Raw genomic sequence first — 6,011 nt, 5'->3', positions numbered from 1 at the left:
AAATTAGAAGAGAAGTGTATCCATTAGTAAATGAGTGTGCCAGTGTATTATTCATGGCTGCAAATATCCGAGCTGCAAAAGTGTGACGTTTTTTTACTCCTATCTGACTTTAGTGGCAAATTTAAGAATTTCGGATCGCAGGGAGGTAATTAGGACCTAATAAGGCAGCTTTTGGCTGCCTCTGCACCCGCTCGGTACGCGAGGGAGGTGGCGGCGCCCTGCTGCAGCTTGCCCTGAGGTGGGCATGGAGAAAGCCGGGCAGACACGGCACCCTGACCGGGCAAGGTGCAATATCAGGGATTTAGCTGAATTTTTAGCATCCCCAGGTGCCCATCACTGGGGGCCACGGCTTCGCTCGCCTCTAATTAGAGCGATTTCTCCGTCAGGAGGGGACGGTGCCCGGCTCCGCGAAGGCCTTCCAGAAGAGCAGCCGCAGGTAGAGCAGAGCCAGGGGATGAGAACAGAAGATGCTGTGACAAATTTCGTCCGTGAGGTGGCCCGTGTTTATTGAACCACGGAGTGTGGCAGCTTGGATAGGGTATTTTAGCAGAGAGCATAACTATTTCGGTATTTCTGAAAAAAAAATAAAAAATTAAAATTGGCTCGGCTATAAATACTAGCGCGCAAAAGCTGGAGAACCCAGCCTGCAATGATAAATGGCTGCTGAGTGCTATTTAGGGCACGGGGGCCTAAGTAAGTGTCAGGGAACTAAATATCTAGTTGAGCCTTGGCACCCTCACTGAGGAGTTCGAAGGGGGATGGCCAAGGGAGCCGCCGTGGGCTGCCTCGCTGCTGGGGCTGGTAAAGTCCCCATGCTGCTCTGAGCCACACCATGGTCACCACAGCCTCCTTAGAAGATTTGGTCATTAAACCCCATCAAAAAGGACATGGATGTGGGCAGGAGATAGCACAAAAGCCATGTGGATGCAGTGGGGACAACCCAAAAGATGTTAGGAAAACGTAATGGGCATCAAAAACAGAGGGTTTGCTGGGACACCCCGCACTTAACAGCCTCTGTTGGGAAATCCCTGCTGAGCTGGGCTGTCCAAACAGCCTGGCCCCTGATCTCGCCGTGCCCAAGTCCATCTCCTCACTGAGGTGGCCGTGCTCTCTTCCCACGGCTGCTGCTGCCTGCAGGCAGGGCTGGCAGGAATACGGAGGAGCCGAAGGGACGCAGCAAAGCTCACGCTGCATTTACCAAGCACATCCAAAGCGCGAGGCCAAAGCGTTTATTTACGGTCTGGCTGACGTGCAAAACGTTGACCACGGTGAAGCAGCCTGGGGAGGGAGGCTGGCGCGGCGCCTCTGCTCGCCTCGTCCCTCCTGCACCCGCGCAAAGGTGGCTGCAGCCTTGCAGGAGCGGAGCTGCTGCACAAAAAAGCACGGTGTAAAACCACAACGGGCGCTAGCATGAGAAAAAGGGAAGCGTGCTTGAAGAAGACAAGCTTGCAGGAGCCCGAGCCTGTGCACGTGTCCTGCCCCAAAGCATCGGGGCCACCCGAAACACCGCGCCGGGCCACCGCGTTAAGCAGGCACCTGGAGGGAAGCGGGGAAGGTCTGCGTAAGGGGTATGTGGGTGGAATGAGGGGCCGTAAATCCACCACCACCACGGATCTGGCTAATTTAGTTAAGCCCCTGCATTTATTCATCGCTCAGTAAGGCCTTGGTTAGAGATCGGCTGGGGCAACATTTGTTTTAGATTACGCGCAGCAAAGATCTCGTGCCTCTGAGAAGGCTCTGCTGTGTCTCACTCCCAGGTGTTCAAATACCATGAATCAGATCCCTCAGTATTCTCGTCTCTGGCTTAAAACAAAAAGAAAATAACACCGGCTCCGTTTCCATTCGTGTTTGGCTCTTGCGGCCTCCGAGGCACCTCGCTGGCCACTCCAGGGGTCTCTTTGCAGACCCCATGGCCTGAAGCACCCTGAGAAGCAGGAAGGGCAGGGCAGGGGGGCTGCATGTCCCCCACTCGCCCTCCTTCCCTGCTCTTGTTGGCGTTAAAGGCAACTCCATCAGGCCTGAGCTTGTTCTTCTCCTTGAGGCATCCATGGTATTTCGGACCCGCATTTGTCTCCACCAGCCACGGCTGTGGAAGCAGCAGCCAGCAAAGACTTTTTTTTTCCTACCTACAGTCCGCCGGTCCCTCTTAAACCTGGAGGGAAGCCCTGCCACCATCCCTGCCTCCTTTCACCCACAAAGCTCGTTCACCACAGGAAAAACAGGTTTAAATAAGCAAAAAAAGGAAAATAAAGGAGCGCTCAGAAGGGAAATAGCTCTGCAAATTAAGACCCAAAGAATCCCGGAGGTATTTGATGCTTGAGCGGCTGAATGAGATGCCAGGCAAAGCATGCGGAGCCACTTATTTATTTAAATTGGCATGGGGACACTGCTCAAATGTGCAGCCTGCAGCTATCCGCCAGATCCAGCGGGATGACGTGGGCATGGCAGGCTGCGGGTGCACAGCCCCTCCTCGGGGTGCCCGTGCTATGGGGCTGCCTGCAGCCACCTGCCCCAAATAAATCTGGGGGGGGGGAGAAGTAGCAGCAGCCAGGAGTGGTGGGTCAAAGCTGTCCCTCCTGAAAGCCTTACAGGGCTGTTTTTAGGGTTCTCCTCCTTTGGAGGTCTCCCCCAGCCCCTCTCCTGCTCCACGACCAAACGCGAGCACTGCAGCACAAAGCTGTCGAGCACATGGGGCACGGAGCAGCAGGAAGCAGAGATCGATTGCACGGGGTTTGGTGGGTCTGCATACAACCAGACCACCTCATTTTCAGCCGCCAGCCTCTTCCTGGCCTCCTGCGGCTCAGGATGTAGAGAGCAGCCCGGGGGTTGCTGCAGCCTTTTGGGACCAACCTGCAGAAAATTCAGGCAGCTACGGAAGCAAGAATTTTGTTTCCCTTCCCAAGCTGGGCTTGAGCTTAGCTGCGTTCAGAGTAGAGGTTTGTTGGATCAAGGTGGAAATGAAGGTGATCTAAACCCAAGCCCAGCTTTGTTTAACTGCATTACGCTCCTGTCTCCGGGGCTCTGTTGACATTGTACGCTGTTTTCCAGACTAGCACCCAGCATTTTGCATGGACACATTCCCAATGACTTTCCAGGCGAAGAGCTGTGACAAAAACCTAACCTGTTATGTTGTAGGGCACGTCCTCTTTGCCCTCGCCTAAGCAGAGAGCTGCATTTATTTGGGATATTTACGGCTGCAAGGAACGGTACCCGCGTCGTACGGCTCACCGAACAAAAAGGAAAACCCCACCATTAAAATGCAGCTAAAGACAACACGCGAAAACCAAGATGTGGAACAAATCCCAGCTTGAATCATCTGGCTCCAAGACCTGCGTGGAGCCCATTGAGCCTGAGCTAATATCTATTCACAACATGCAAGGAGCAAAGACAAATAGGAATGGCTTGGAGCTAAAGTTTTGCTGTGCCACATCCGGAGACAACACCGACCCCTCTTCTGCTCTGGCACTGGTTGGGACAATGTTCCCTCCATGCCCTCCTTGTGCACCTCCAGGAAGGCCTCATCCACTTTTTGCTCCCCAAAAAAGGCTGAAGCCTTTTTTGCAAGGCTAATTGACCCCACAGGATGCGATCTGCTGCCAGCACAACATCAGCGCATCCTCCTGCTCCCCTGACCCGCAGGACTCTTGCAGGCAGCACGAGCTGGGCAAAGGAAACAGCCAAAGTTAAGCCAGCTCCCACGAGCAGAACAGGTGATGGATGGAGAGGATGTGCACGGCGCTGAGCCAGGTATTTTGGAAGAGCTCAGGAGGAGGCTGAAGCTGCTGGCGGGGAGCGTGGTGGCGACAGGTAGCTGGGCCGGGTTGCCTTTTAAATCTGCTCAGCTGCAGGCGGATAAGATGCGATCAGACCTTTAGGTGTCATTTCCTTTCCAGCTCTCTGTTTGCTTGCAGGGTGTTTTCCTAATTTCATGTTTCTGGGAATCCTTCCCAGCTCCAAAGATGGGTAAATCTTGGCGAGGGCTCTGTGCGCACCGCAGCTCCCCGGCAAGCTGCAGCCCCCCAGGAGCGCGCCCAGGCGCTGGGCAGGGCGAGCAGCTCGCCGCAGCGTAGCTGCATTGGCCCTGCAATAAGCTGTCACTCCGAGCAGGGTTTAATAGCTTCATTAGATTAATGAGCCTGGATGAACCGAGCCTGGGCAGTCCAGCCAGTGCAGCTGGAGCGAGCACCACGGTTAAGCTAACGTAGCCAAATTTTGCCAAAGAAGAGGCCGAACGCCGAATGCTCTCCTGCTTGCCCCAGACACATCCCCTGGAAACCCGACCCGTGGCTGTGCTGCTGACGGTGATCCCACAAGTGCCTGTCACTGTCTGAAGTGTTATCTCTGGGGTGCTCTGATAAGCCTCCGCATCTCGCGGGCACTTCAGAAAAGAGCAATAAAATAAGATGGCAAGCAGCTCGCCAGCACACTGCCCCAGTCCCAGGCTGCCACGGCCAGTCGCTGTTTCAAGGGATGGTTTTTGGGCACTGGAAGCACTCTCTGGTACCGTAGCTATGAGAAAAGCCTGCCCGACATCGATAACTCCCCTCTGCAGTGTTATCAGAGGCCTTATCAATGCACGCAGCTGGTGCCGGCTGCAATGAAATTCATTTCAAGCCTGTTTTCTTTGCAATTCCTCAGCTGGACATGCTTGTATCAGTCACAGGGGCCGAGGAAATCGATCCCACCCCAGTGGAAGTGCATCCGCTCGGCAGCATTTTAACTCATCGGGCTGAAAATCCCCGCTCCTGCCCTGCTGCCCACACAGGGCTGGCCTCGACAGCTGAGCTTTGGCCGTGCTGGTGAGCATTTGAAGCCCACCAAAGAGTTAAACCTCCTGGTGCCTCGCCGAGGCCACCGCGAGCTTCCTGACGTTTCTCCCTTCAGCGGTTTCTCACCCTCTTGCTGCAACCCTCCGAGAGCCGCCCGAGCGCGCTGCTGGTGTTGGGTTTGCAGCTGAACGGCCCCGTGGTGGGCCCACGTGTGAGATCTGCCCCGTGGTGGGCCCACGTGTGAGATCTGCCCCGGGAACCTGTGCCTCACACCTTCCCGGGGAGGCCGTGCTGCAGCTCCAAGGTGGGCACCAGACCCTGGGGCTTCTCCCCCTCCGTGGGTGTTGGACCTGGCCGGCATCAGCAGCTCTTGGATGGCCCCAGAAGAGCCCAGTTGTCCTTCTCCTTCCCCCCCACGCCAGCACAGGGGATCTGAGCCACATCTCGGTGTCCCCAAGCATGCAGCTGCCACCAGGCTGGATGGGGAAGGAGGTGCTTCTCACCCAGCTCAGACAGAAGGAGATGGGGCAAATCCCAGCGAGAAGACAACGTGGAAGCAGAGGAGCTGGCCCAAGCACACACACTTGGGTTTTCCCCCTCTATATTGTGATAAGGGGCTCTCGCCACGGATGGGGTTATTTGTGCTGCCCGGCGTGACCCGGTGGTGTGAGCCCATGCTGAAAATTGCCTTGCCTTTAAGATTGTCAGCTGAAAAACAAAACAAACAAACAAACAACAAAAAGCAAATGCATTTCAGGAAGTAATCCAGGGAGCAGGGCTGCCAGAAACCCCTAAGAGAGACCCCTAAGAGAGAGCAAACAGTCCTTATCTGGCAAAGTTTTGTGTTACTTAACAGCAGCGCAAGTTTAATGGCATTTTTGTTGTTGTTTCTGCTGCACACAAGGCATCATTTCTGGGCGGATCCTGTTATTAGCGTTGGTCCCCGACTATTTCTATCAGGGTGTTTGTTCATCTTCCCCTCGCCTCTGCTGTAGCCTGATTGCTAGGAATGGTGATTGCCAGCAACTGTAATTTCTTTAGATCTGAGGCCTCAGAGCACTCAAGGAAGAGATAAATATCCTTGTCTTACCCTGCTGGCTTGGTGACCAACGCCAGAAATGTCACTTTCTTGTTTTCCTCCCTGCCACCAGCAGCGCAAAGCGAACAAGGGCATCAGATTTCAGGAGCGCTTGGCTCAAAGGGGGACTTTGTTTGTGGAGGCGGGCTCGAAAGGGCATTAAA

This window comes from Anas platyrhynchos, chromosome 1 (assembly GCF_047663525.1).
Source record: "Anas platyrhynchos isolate ZD024472 breed Pekin duck chromosome 1, IASCAAS_PekinDuck_T2T, whole genome shotgun sequence".
Lineage (NCBI taxonomy): Eukaryota > Metazoa > Chordata > Aves > Anseriformes > Anatidae > Anas > Anas platyrhynchos.
The sequence above is the reverse complement of the archived record's forward strand: the minus strand, read 5'-3'. Positions refer to the sequence as shown.